We start from the raw sequence: 14,187 nt of genomic DNA on the forward strand, positions 1-14,187 counted from the left end.
GTACTAAAGGCAGTCTAGAAAATTATAAACAACTGGAAATAGCCTAAGATTTCTGAACTGTAGTGTGATTATAATTATATGGTGTAAAAGTAATATGTTTAAATGACCTGGATCATGATATGGCCATTTTAATTGTCTATTTTATATTTATTCTGGTTTTCTCTTCTTGGGTGAGTTTTCTTAATTTCCCTTGTTATCATTTTAACATCTGTAAGGTCAGTAGTAATATGCTCCTTCACATTCCTGATATTAGCACTTTGTGTCTTCTTTTCCCTGATCAATTTAAAGAAAAGTTTATCAATATCATTGTAAATGTTAATATAGTCTATTCACTACAGTCCATAGTTTGCTTTAGGTATATTTTTGTTCCCATATCACCCTATTATTAATACTTTTTAGTTTGCCAAAGGCTGCCAATGCAAAGTACCAGAAATGTGTTGCATTTTATTAGGCAATTTTTTAGGGGTAAATGCTTACAGTTTCAAGGTTGCAAAATATCCAAATCAAGGCACCATCAGAGTTGCTTTCCAGCAAAGTCAGCTACTGTTGATCCTGTTTTCCAGCGAAGTTGAGAAGCAAGATGGCCTCTGATCTCTGTAGAGGTTTCTACCTTCCCCTCTGGAATCTATTGTCTTCTGGAGCCCAGCTGTGGGCAACCAGGCATATGGCTTGTATCTTTCTGGGTCTCCTCTTTCAGAACTGGCTGCTCCACTTTCTTTTGAGTTAGGTAGAAGCTGTCAGGCATATAGCTCATCCCTCCCTGGGATTTAACTCCTTGAACCTCTCAGGGGCTTCTCTCTTGCATCTCAGTTGTGGGTGAAACTCAGTCCTTTATCTCACATTGCAGGATCAGATATGGCAACTTCCTTTTGCTGTGAGTCTCCAGATCCTGTCAGAGGGCAGCCTCAATCTGCATCATCCCTCACTGATGTAGTTCAGTGACAGGGTCTCACACCCACAGGAATTGATTAGTTGAAAAAACAATTTTTTCTGTTTTTGGGATTCATGAAGGAATTTCAAACTGCCACAACCTTGCAATTGTAACATACAGTTGTTTTAATTCATGGAAGAACATTCTTATATTTGTACCACTGACTATAGTCATTGTCCACAAAAGGGTTCACAATTTTATACAGGACCATGTTTCATTCTCTAGCTTTCCTTTTAGTGACATACTTGACTCTAAACTTGCCCTTTCAACCACAATCACACCCTCATATCAGTGCTCTTAATCACACCCACTCTAACATGCTATCATCACCTCTCTCTCCATTTCCAAACATTTACAGTCAGCATTATTACACAAATTAAATGTCAGCTCCTCATTTTCTACCCTCGTTCTATCTTCTCATGAACCATATTCTATATATTAAATATATGAGATTGCTCATTATATTTAGTTCATACTAGTGAGATCATCCAATATTTGTCCTTCTGTGTCTGAGTTACTTCACTCAACATAATGTCCTCAGGGTTCATCCATGTTGTCACATACATCAAGACTCCATTTTTTCTTACACTGGAATAATAGCCATCATATTTATAAGGCACATTTTCTTTATCCATTCATCATTTGATAGACATATCCGTACTTTTACTGATGTAATCTTCCTTTCTATAATTTCTTCCATGCCTCTCTCTCCTGTCTTCTCTTTTCAGGCTGTAGCACTCCCTTTAGTGTTTCCTACAAAACCTGCCTCTTGGTTACAAACTCCTTCAGTTTCTATTTTTCTGTGAATATTCTAAACTCTGTAATTTTTGAAAGACAATCTTGCTGGATATAAGATTCTTGGTTAGCAGTTTTTGCCGATTTTTTTCTTTCAGTATCTTAAATATATCATGAGTTCTGATGAGAAATCAGCATTTAATCTTATTGGGCATCCCTTGTATGTGATGAATTCCTTTTCTCTTGCTGCTCTGAAGAGTCTCTCTTTATTTTTGTCATTTGACATTCTGGTTAGTATGTGTCCTGAAGTATGTCTATTCAGATGGGAGTCTGTTGTACTTCTTGGCCTGGGAAGGGATATCTATGTCTTTCAATCGAGTTTGGACATCCACTACCATTATTTCCTCAATATTCCTTCTGCCCCTTTCCCCTTCTCTTCTACTTCTGGGACACCCATGTCAAGCATGTTTGTATGTCTCTTGCTGTAATTTAGTTCTCTGGGACTCTGTTCAATTTTTTTTCCATTCTTTTCTTTATCTGTTCTTTTGTATGTTTGCTTTTGGAGGCCCTGTTTTCAAGCTTAGTGATCCTTTCTTCTGCGCCTTCAAATCTTGTTATATGTCTCTAGAGTATTTGCAGTTTCATTCATTGTGCCTTTCATTCCTATAAGATCTGCTGCTTTTCTATGAGTGCTTTTGAAGTCTTCTTTGTGCTCATCCAGTGTCATCTTAGTATCCTTAATCTCTTTAGCCATCTCATTGAATTTATTAAGGAGATTTTTTCAACATGTATGATTACTTTTCTCAACTCCTTTATGTCATCTAGAGGTTTAGTTTCTTCCTTTGGTCCCTATCTTGTTTCTTGGTTTGGGTGGTAAATATGTGTTGGTATTTTGGCATCTGATTTCTTGATATATTTATTCTGGGCTCATTTTTTCTATTTATTCCAGGGCTTTCTATTTGATTGGCTTTGTGCCACAGCCCTTCTTTGATACTTGGTTCGACTTAATTTGGAACTTCATAGTGACTTGTGTTTAGCCAGCCTAAATTTTTTTCAGTTCTTCATCTGTTCCTTGCACTTCTTCCCTTGCTAGTTCTGGAGTAGAGCCGTGGAGGCAGTTGGTACTGTAATCTGTGGAGGCTAAAGCTGCCCACGTTGCCCTGGAACTGATGAAGCTTCTTCTAGCTCTCTCCCCTGCAAGGAGAAAGGACTGAGCAACAGCTGTGTGCAGTAATCCAGTCTGTGCAATCCAAGACCTGATATTAATATAGTTGCCCAGAGAGACTGATGAAGTGCCATACCCCTTCCTCTACTTCCTGGGGTGGGGATGGAGATGCAGTTGTGAGCAATAAACTAAACCATGGAGGTCAAAAGTGCTTCCAGTTGCTCAGTCTGACTGATGGAGCGCCTGACACTCATCCCCTGCCAGAGGCGAGGATAGTCACAGGTGTGCACAACAATCTTGTATGTGCAGGCTAAAAGTAACTTCAATGCCCAGAGAACCTGAGGAAGCACTGCCCCTCTTCTTCCTTGTCATGGGTGGGGATGTACCCAACAGCCTTGTCTGTGTGAGCCATAAGCGAATGAAGTTGGCCAGTGAGCCTGTGGGAGTACTAGCCCTCCTTCTCCCTGTGAGAGGCAGGGATGGAGCCACAGAAATGTCCAACAGTCTAGTTCATGGGGGCCAAATGCTGCAGTACCCAGAGGCTCTGGGAAAACACTGCCCCCCACACCATCCTATCAGATGGGTGGGGATGGAGCCACTGGTGTCCAACCATCTAGTCCTTATGGGCCAAAAGTGCCTGCAGAACCCCAGAGATACTGAGGAATCACTGCCTACACTCCTTTCCTATTGGAGGCAGGCATGTTGCCACATGCGTGCCCACCAATTTAGTTTGTGTAGGCTGAAAGCATCTACAGTTGCCAAGAGAGGCTGGTGCAAGTCCCCTTAGCTTCCTCCCTGTCGGAGATGGGGCTAGAGCCTAGGCTAGGGCAGTAAATTGATCTGGGTAGAAAGAAGTCGGTTCCTATCATCACTGTGATTTTTAATCAGCCCTGCTTCATCATGCTGGAAGGTGGTGATAAATGGAGGCTACCAATCTCTTTGCATCTTAGTTTCAAACTTTAGATGTTCTTAGTAGTGGACTTCAGCCAGCCAATTTTACTAATCAGTGGCTAAACTCAGTATGTGACCATCTCTTCCTCTCCCATTTTTTGGGAAATGGAGTTTCCTACTCCAGCTGGGCAATATCTCTTGAGCTGCCAGTGGAGGACAGGCTGAACTCAAGAATCTTCACTGCAGATGGACAGTATCATCCTTCTGTTCTTCCAAGGATGTGACAGGATGCTCTTCTGGTCTCCTGGTCCCCCCAACATGTGATTAAGATAGTTCTGGGGGCCTGGAGACACCCAGGCACTATGGTCAGGGCAGCTAGCTCATGAGTTTGGTGCCTTGCCAGTGGGACATACTTTGGGATTTGTGCTGTCCAGTGTGACAAAACTGGACTCAGTTATGGTTTCCCTACACATGACTCTTGGGGCCCTTCTGTTTGAACCTATAGTTGGTGATGGAATTGGAAATGTATACGCAAGATTTGAATCTTTGGGCTGTTCATGTGCCAGCTGGGCCCTGAGCCTCAACAGATTTGCAATGCTCACTCTCCAGTTCATTGGACTCACCAGGACAACTAACAAGGAGGTGATGATGGACAACCACTGTACCAAGGATCCAAGAGTGTCCACAACTGCAAGCAAGAGAGTCCCATCCATCAGCTGTATGGGACTGAAGCTCCCTCTCACTTAGAGGTGGAGTGGGCATCACCATCCCAGAATCCTCAGGTTTGCGGAATGAACTATGGACTAGAATGGACTTACTGATATTCTATTATAGACTTATTGTGATTTTAGTAATGGAAGAACTTATATCACTGATGTGGATGCAGTGGCCACTGGAGGTTATGAGATGGGGGAGAGGGATAGCAGGTGTAATAAGGGGGCATTTTCAGAACTTGGTAATTGTCCTGAATGATATTGCAATGGCAGACACAGGCCATTGTATATCTTGCCATAACCATAGAATTGTATGTGAGTGTAAACTACAATGTGAACTAAAATCCACGCTTAGTGACAGTACTTCAAAATGTGTTCACCAATTGCAATGAATGTACCACACTAATGAAGGATATTGTTAAAGAGGGTAAATGTAGGTGATGTGGGGAACCGGGCATAAGGAAGTTCCCTGTATTTTTTTATGTAACATCTATATAATCTAAGTATCTTTAAAAAAAATTAAAAATTACCTAAAAAAAAAAAAAAGATAGCTTTGACTGATTGATTACTAACTGCACTGTAGGGCGAGCTGACTCTTAGAGCCCCTTACTTGCTGCCATCTTGCCCCTCCCTTGTGAGATGCCTTTTCTGGGTCAATCAAAATGATCATATGGTTTTTCTCCTTTGATTTGTTTTTGTGGTATATTACATTAATTGATTTGCTTATGTTGAACCACCCATTCATACCTGGGATAAAACCCACTTGATCATGGTATATAATTCCTTTGATGTGTTGTTGGAATCTATTTGAAAGTATTTTATTGAGGATTTTTGCATTTATATTCATTAGAGAGATTGGTCTATTGGTTTTATTTTAGTCTAGTATCTTTATTTGCTATGGAGTTAGGGTGATGTTGGCTTCATAGAATGAGTTAGGTCGTGTTCTCTTCAATTACTTGGAATAGTGTGAGCAGGACTGGTTTTAATTCCTCTTGGAATGACTGGTAGAATCCATTTGTGAAGCCTTCTAGTCCTGGGCTTTTCTTTGTTGGCAGGTTGTTTTTCCTTAAAAATTCTTATTAAAACATATTCATAAACCATACAGTTCCCCTAAAGTACATAATCAGTGGCATTTGGTATAATCACAGAGTTGTGCACTCATCACTTCAGTCAATATGAGAGCATTTTCTTTTACTCCCCAAAAAAGGAAACAAGATAAAACAAAAACAGATGCAGAAAATACCTACCCCTTTGTAGCCACCTCTGTCTCTATCCTTCCCCTGCCATGTAAAAATTGCTACTCTCTTTCTTTGTAATTTATTTGCATTTATATTTTGTGTAGATGGAATTAAACAATGTATATTACTTTTCCTCAATATAAGCACCAATTTTATTCCTAATAATCCCACAGTTTAAAAAAATTTTCTTAAACTTTTTATAAATGTTCCCCAAGTGTAATTATATCTGGAAATTCTGTTTTGTACCTAAATACTCTCTTAGTTGAACTGAAACAGTCCAAAAATTCCATAGTATCTACAGATTTCATTTATACAGTTTAAAAATAAAAACTTTTCTATTTATCTCTCTTGATAAATGATGCTACTGATAGCTTCCCTTGGTGGAATTTTACTTTCATGCTTTTTATAGTTTTATAAATAAGGAACACATATACAATATATATAAATAACAAGCCAGTCTAATGGCCTGCATTGGAGAACAGGGGATTGTTTTTTGCTAAACCCAAATTGAACAGAGTTGCATTTAGGTTCTTACAGAGAAAGACATGCTCTGGACATTGTTCTTGGTATTTTTTGAAGCATCAGATGAACTGTAAAGAGTTGAAAGTGCTTCTTATTACTCTTGATTTTGTAAAGTTCCTATAGAACAACACTAGACTTTTCTAGTATTTGAAGATCAAGCCTTGGGGTTTGTAGCAACACAGACCAAGAATGAAAAAATAAAGTATTGCTACAGGCTTCCAGAAAAGGCTGCAAGAATTAGAGTCCACTGTCATTTTAAAAAATAAGATTTATTTTATTTATTTCTCTCACCTTCCCCCCCTCCACCGCAGTCATGTGTTCTCTGTGTCCATTTGCTGCATGTTCTTCTTTGTCTGCTTCTGTTGTTGTCAGTGGCATGGGCATCTGTGTCTCTTTTTGTTGCATCATCTTGCTGACATCAGCTCTCCCTGTGTGTGGCACCATTCCTGGGCAGGGTGATCTTTCTTTCATGCTGGGCATCTCTCCTTGTGGGGTGCACTCCTTGCATGTGGGACTCCCCTACAAGTGCCTGCGTGGCACGGCACTTCTTGTGCACATCAGCACTGTGCGTGGGCCAGCTCCACAGGGGTCAAGGAGGCCCGGGGTTTGAACTGCAGACCTCCCATGAGGTAGATGGATGACCTATCCATTGGGCCAACTCTGCTTCCTAGTCCTGTGTGTGGCACCATTCCTGGGCAGGGTGATCTTTCTTTCATGCTGGGCATCTCTCCTTGTGGGGTGCACTCCTTGCATGTGGGACTCCCCTACAAGTGCCTGCGTGGCACGGCACTTCTTGTGCACATCAGCACTGTGCGTGGGCCAGCTCCACAGGGGTCAAGGAGGCCCGGGGTTTGAACTGCAGACCTCCCATGAGGTAGATGGATGACCTATCCATTGGGCCAACTCTGCTTCCTAGTCCACTGTCATTTGAAGCAAACTATCAATGACATTGGACAAGAGTCCTTTACTAGATAGTCTTAGATGATTTAATATTACTGGTTCAGCTTGATTTTCCCAAAACAAGGTTTTTCCTTCATCTGTCTTCAAGTCCAAACAAAGAGAATCAGATGTCTGAGCCAGATAATCAACATATTAAAATTACTTTCTCCCAGATTCCTATGTTACATTGCTTCTTTACTATGCTATTTCAGCTTTGAGTGGCTGCTTTGAGAACAGTTAAATTTGATAAAAATCTCAGTGGTAAATAAAAAATATGAACACTTCATGAATTTGCATGCCATCCTTATGTAGGGGCCATGCTAATCTTCTCTCTATGGCTCCAGTTTTAGTGTATGTGCTTCCAAATTGAGCACTGTTTTACTTATTGCATAGTTTCTTTTATTTGGTTTTCTTTTTTTTCCTAACATTTATTTCTCTCCACTCCCTTGTTGTTTTTCACTTGCTGTTTGTTTCCCTTCCTTGTTTCTTTAGGAGGTACTGGGAGCCGAACCTGGGACCTCTGATGTGGGAGGGAGGTGCCTATCCACTTCAGCCACCTCCACTTCCTGCTTTTGTTGTGTCTCTCATGTTTTTCCTCCCGGCGTGTCTTGTCAACTCATCTTGTTGCATCAGCTCGCGACACCTGTCTGTCACATCAGCTCCCTGTCATCTTTTAGGAGGCACCAGAAAGCTCTGCCCCTACTTTGTTTGACCTCTCATTATGTTTTTTTCTTGTATCTCTTGCTGTGTCAGCTTCCCGTGCCTTCGTGTTGAGCCAGCTTGCTGTCTTCTTTAGGAGGCACCAGGATCTGAACCAGTGACCTCCCATGTGGTAGTTGGGAGCAAGTCACCTGAGCCACATGCACTTCCCATGTTGGCTTTTATAAAGGGTATTTATTTGGGGTAAAATCTTACAGTCATGGGCCATAAAGAGTAAGTTCCTTCCCTCACCAAAGTCTGTTGCCACGTGTTGGAGTGAGATGGATGTGGTCTCTGCTAGGGTTCAACCTTTCTCTTCCTTCTTAGGCTCCATGGTCCCAGCTTCTTCTGATCTCAGCCACAGGCCAGCATAAGGCTCATCTCACTCCCCAGGTCTTGTTTCTTTCTGGGCTTTCACAGCTGTTCAGAGCTCTGGTCTCTTCAGCTGCAAACTGCCGGATGAACTGTTAGAGTCTCTCTCCAGGGCTCCAGCGTCCAAAACAAAACTCTCTGTGTTCTCCTTCTCTGTGTATCTACTTCTCTGTCTTTGATTGAGCATCCATTTGTATAGCCCACAAAGAGGGTGGGGGTGGGGAATCAAACCGAGTCACCCTAATGACATCATCAAAAAAAATCCCTAATCTTGATTTAATAGAATAAAAAGTGAAACCTCTGAATCTAATGCAATCTAATATGCTCAGAGAAGCACACCAGTTTACAAGCACAATCCATATCTATTTCTGTAGTACATAAATAATAGCAAACTGCTACAACATCCTCTACAGTTTTTGATTCAAAGAAAAACCATCACAAACTTCTTGTGAAGAAAATGGCAAATCTTTATTTCTCTCTTGGTTAGCATCCTAACCATTGGCCTGCTGGCACAGAGTTCTGTGAACCTTCACATGACTCCTCATGGAGCCCTTCCTGTGGTTTCCAGCTTCTGGAGCCCTGGATTCCTGAATCCTGTCAGCATTGCATTGAAATTTCTAGACCTTGGGCAGGTAGGTTTGCCACCTTGAGAAGTGACTGATAATTTCCTCTTGGTGACACACTTTGTTTTTTTTTTCCTGTAAATTGTAGACTTTAAAAAAAAATAATTCATCCCCCCCCTTGCCATTTGCACTTGCTATCTGCTCTCTGTGTCCATTTGCTGCACATTCTCCTGTGTCTACTTGTTTCCCTTTATTGCATCATATTGCTGTGCCAGCTGTCTGTGGCATGGGCCACCAGCTTTCTGTGGCACGGGCCAGTTTGCCTTCACCAGGAGGCTGCTGGAATTGAATGTGGGGCCTCCCGTATGGTAGATGGGGGCTCAATCTCTTGAGACACATCCTCTTCTCTTGACTATTTTTTATGAAGTTAACTAGAGATAAACACAAAAGCCTGTTCCATTTAACTTCCCCAAACTCATATTCCACTTCCTTTAACCCACAGTGCTAGAAATCTTACCAGAAATAAATAAGATTTCCAGAAGGCCTTTTCTTCCTCCTTCTCCTTAGCAGTAATATCTGGTGAATTACTTACAAAGAATTAAGTTGCTACTAACTTAAATTTTCATTGTCCAGAGAATCTCAGCTCTTAAGAAGCTCACGTGGGGAAACGGACTTTGGCCCAGTGGTTAGGGCGTCCGTCTACCATATGGGAGGTCAGCGGTTCAAACCCCGGGCCTCCTTGACCCGTGTGGAGCTGGCCATGCGCAGTGCGGATGCGCGCAAGGAGTGCCGTGCCACGCAAGGGTGTCCCCCGCGTGGGAGAGCCCCACGCGCAAGGAGTGCGCCCGTGAGGAAAAGTCGCCCAGCGTGAAAGAAAGTGCAGCCTGCCCAGGAATGGCGCCGCCCACACTTCCCTTGCCGCTGACAACAACAGAAGCGGACAAAGAAACAAGACGCAGCAAATAGACACCAAGAACAGACAACCAGGGGAGGGAGGGAAATTAAATAAATAAATAAATCTTAAAAAAAAAAAAAAAAAAAAAGAAGCTCACGTGTGCCAATAGAATCGGCCACTACTCTTGACATGAGAGTAGAATAGAAATGAATCTTATTCTATAAAAGACTACAAGGGAAGCCTCAGTTATATTTTCTGTTGTTAACTCCCTGTGCCCTTTAGGGGAGAAGCTGGAGACACCAAGAAGGCAGATCCTGCCATTTCAGATGGTTCTGAATTGTTGTTATCTTGTCATTCTGTTTTAAATTACTCTATTTCTTAAATTTAAGAAATGATCAGAACAAAATGGCTTGCAATTCACTTACCCTGTCTTTTTATTTTAATTTTTATTCTCCATCTTGTGTGGTAATTTATTATTATTTTTTTAAAAATTTATTTTGTATTTATTTCTCTCCCATTCCCTGCCCCTCCCCTGGTTGTCTGCTCTCTGTGTCCATTCGCTGTGTGTTCTTTGTTGTCTGCTTGTATTCTTGTCAGCAGCATGGGGAATCTGTTTCTCTTTTTGCTGTGTCATCTTGCTGAGTCAGCTCTCCGTGTGTGCGGCACCATTCCTGGGCAGGCTGCACCTCTTTCGTGCTGGGCAGCTCTCCTTACGAGGTGCACTCCCTGCGTGTGGGGCTCCCCCGTGTGGGGGATACCCCCGCGTGGAATGGCACTCCCTGTGCACATCAGCACTGCATATGGGCCAGCTCATCACACGGGTCAGGAGGTCCTGGGTTTGAACCATGGACCTCCTATGTGGTAGGCAGATGCCCTATCTGTTGGGCAAAATCTGCTTCCCAATTTATTATTTTAAAATTTTATTTGGTTTTATTTTTATTTATTTTTCTTTGCTTGGAGGGACTGGGGATTGAACCCGGGACCTTGTATATAGGAACCCAGGACCTTGTACATAAGACCTTGTACATGCTCAACTACTGAGCTATATGTGCTCCCATATGAATTTATTTTTTATATCAGAGTTACATGTTAGTTAACAAGATGCTAATTACAGTAACAATAAATCTGCTTTGGTCAGCAGTTACGCTCTTCCCTTATTTTTGTTCTTTCCTCAGTCTTTGCTGTCCCTTCTGACTAATTAATTCTGAGAACAGATGTAGATGCTATGGGGCAGAGGAACTGTTTTGCGGTTGAAGAAACTCCTTCCTTTTGGGCTGGGGCTGGTCCATCATCATTGTGTTCATTGTCCATTGCAGGCCTGAAGAACTGGAGAGTAGGAGTTGGCCATGTATCTGCTGGCTTTCAGACTCCACCAGCACAGGAACAGTACAAAAGGCTTTAAGTCTCTGAGAAATATTCTAAACAGTTAAAATGAAAATTATAGGTTCATAAAAGGAGAAGAATCATAGTTAGGGGATTTATAAATGAGGATAACTGTGTTCTTTTGGGGAAATACCTTTTCATATATCCCCAGGTAGAGCTTGCTGAGGGTGTGCTGGTTTCATGAGGCCCTGTGGTCTGTCTGTGCTGTCCAGATTTTCCTAGGGCTCTCAGGAGCAGGTTTTATTTTAATATATATTTTATTTAATTTTAAAAGATACATAGATAACAGAAATTGCTACGGTAAAAAATATAGGAGGTTCCCATATGCCTCACTCCTCACAACCCCGACTTTTCCCACATCAAGAATTTCTTTCATTAGTGTGGTACATTCATTGCATTTGATGAACACAATTTGGAGCAACTGCTACACAGTATGGATTATAGTTTACATTGTAGTTTACACTCTCTATCTACTCAGTGGGTTATGGCAGGACATATAATACCTGCATCTGCCCCTGCTATATCATTCAGGACAACTCTAAGTCCCCTAAATGTCCCCATATCACACCTCTTTTTTCCTCTCTGTGCCTTCAGCAACTCCACTGGCCACTGTCTCCACATGAATGATATAATTTCTTTCACTGGTAGAGTCACAATAATTCTATAGTAGAATACCAGTAAGTGCACAGTTTTTCCTCCATCCTGAGGACCCTGGGATGGCAATGCCCACTCCACCTCTCAACTGAGAGGGGGCTTTGAACCCACATGACTGGTGGATAGGATTTTCCTGCAAGGCAAGGTCTTTTTCCAGTTGCATCACTGGCTGATGCTTGGTGGTTGTATTAGTCAGCCAAAGGGGTGCTGATGCCAAATACCAGAAATTGGTTGGTTTTAATAAAGGGTATTTATTTGGGGTAGGAGCCTACAGATACCAGACCATGAAGAATTAGTTACTTCTCTCACCAAAGTCTATTTTCAGTTGTTGGAACAAGATGGCTGCCAACAGCTGTGAGGGTTCAGGCTTTCTTGGATCCTCCCTTCCAGGGTCTTGCTTCTCTCTGGGTTCATGATTCCTTACTTTCTGCAGCTAGCTCCTCTTGCCTCTGTGAGCTTACTTTCCAGGGCTCCAGCTTAAGTTTTCAGCATCAAACTTCAACATCAAATCTTGAACATCAGAATCCCTCAACTCTGCTCTTTGCCATGCCTTTTATCTGTGAGCCCCCACCCACCAAGGGGTGGGGACTAAACACTCTAATCATAACTCAATCATGCCCAGGTACAGATCAGATTACAAACATAATCCAATATCTACTTTTGGAATTCATAACCATATCAAACTGCTACAGTAGTAATCCCTCAGTCCCATGGATGCTCATCCTTGGGAATCATGTCCTATGCTGGGGGGAAGGTAATGCATATATATGCTGAGTTTGGCTCAGAGAGTGGCAACATTTGAGTAACATGTATGCTATTGCATGGTAACTCTTAGGCACCCTGTAACACTAGGTCAAGTTGAAATTTCAAGCACAACAGTCTCATAAGCATAGTCATCAGTATCAAAGGTCCATCATTGGGACATCCTTCTTCACTGGTCACTGCCCTTGCACTTTGGGGATTGTTGCTCTTCCATTGGGGAATGTGGCAGAACTCCCAAGGACGGGAACCCAGTACTCCCTCCCTACAGGCCATCTCTAGAGAGCCTTTCAGTTCCAGGTCTACACACATGTGCTACTGGCATGGGCAGCTTACAGCCCACAAGGCCATAGGGACCTGTTCCCCCTCACTGCTAAAAGGACTGTGACTCACATATAGGGGATCTCATTCTGCCTCTTTGTCACACCGTCTTAGCTAAGACTGCCCTTTACTGGGCCCTTTGGTGTACACTTGGCCTTCTCTAAGAGCTCTCTCTTCTTGGGCACCTGTGATCCCCTTTGCAGAGCCCCTTCCCCACAGGTGCTAGGTGCTGGTTGTCTCTCTGTGCACCCTATTCCCTATGTCTGAACACCCTTTGCCTCCCCTTTGACTTGTCCCCACAAGGTGGATGGTGGAACAAGACACTCTAGGCAGGGCTCTGTACCTCTACAGAAGCTTTAATCAACAAGCAAGAAATGGAAGAAACATCTTTTTCAAAGCCCTGGAAAATTTTGAAGGGTTACAATGAGCACCGAACTGAGAAAAAGGTAAAAATGTTAGGGTTTCATAACACCCTTGCTGGTCCTTCCCTCATCCCCTAACCAGCTCAGCAAGAAACCAGCCCATGTTTCTAATCAGGTCTCAGGTTCCAGTTTTGGAAGCAAGAGTATGACCCTTGTGCATATACTAGGGTGAATGCATGTCCATTCCGTTGTGCCTGGAGACAGCCTGAAGGGTGAACCTGGATGCTCATTGCAGATTTACCATCCCAGATATTACCCTGCACATAGAGGTGACTCACAGAGCTCTCCTATAGAACACTACAGGAGAAGAGTCAGTTTGCAGTCGCCTGGTGCAAAGGACTACAGGTCATGGGACATACTCTGTAGCACCTGGGACCATGAAGAAACACTTGTTTCCTAGCAGAATGAGGATATTCATCTCCATGTAAGTGGGAAAATTCCTAGGGTTACGCGTGTATGCCAGAACAAGAGACAGCTGCAGAAAATGCTGGAAGGGGCCTTACACTTTTACTTTGGGCTATTCTTTATACTCAGAACAGCCAGGCTCTGAAGATCAGCATGCACACAAGCCAATCTGCAAGACTGGAAAAGGCTTTTTTTTTGGTTGTTTTTGTTAATTCCTGGTGATCAAGGAAATCTCTGTCATCACACTACCTGAACACAAACATAAGGAATAGATGCTTCAGTCTCTAAATTCCAGAGTTAGCACCTTAAAATATAAAATTGCCCAAAGTGCAACAAAAAGATTGCAAAAACATAAATAGGAAGTGAGAGCTTGTGCAAAGGACCAGGATAAAAAAAAATAGAAATCACCAATGAGGAAACCAGCTCTTGGAAATACTAGTCACAGCCTTTTGAAAATAGTTCTAAATATACTCCAAGAGCTAAAGGAAATCAGAAAAACTAGATGAACACAGAGAATTGTGATAAAGAGAAATCATGAAGAGGAGCTAAACAGAGCTGAAGCTCACAATGACAAAGAATT

General features: G+C 42.3%; 1 protein-coding gene and 1 non-coding gene across 2 annotated transcripts in view; both read right to left on the bottom strand.

Moving 5' to 3' along the window:
• LOC101439620 (cationic amino acid transporter 4-like) overlaps nucleotides 1–14,187 on the bottom strand; it is an 86,971-nt gene that overhangs the window by 49,062 nt on the left and 23,722 nt on the right.
• On the bottom strand, nucleotides 7,402–7,508 carry LOC131274709 (U6 spliceosomal RNA). Its single transcript, XR_009181995.1, has one exon. It is a non-coding gene; the product is annotated as a U6 spliceosomal RNA (small nuclear RNA).

This window comes from Dasypus novemcinctus, chromosome 19, assembly GCF_030445035.2.
Source record: "Dasypus novemcinctus isolate mDasNov1 chromosome 19, mDasNov1.1.hap2, whole genome shotgun sequence".
In the NCBI taxonomy this organism is placed as follows: Eukaryota; Metazoa; Chordata; class Mammalia; order Cingulata; family Dasypodidae; genus Dasypus; species Dasypus novemcinctus.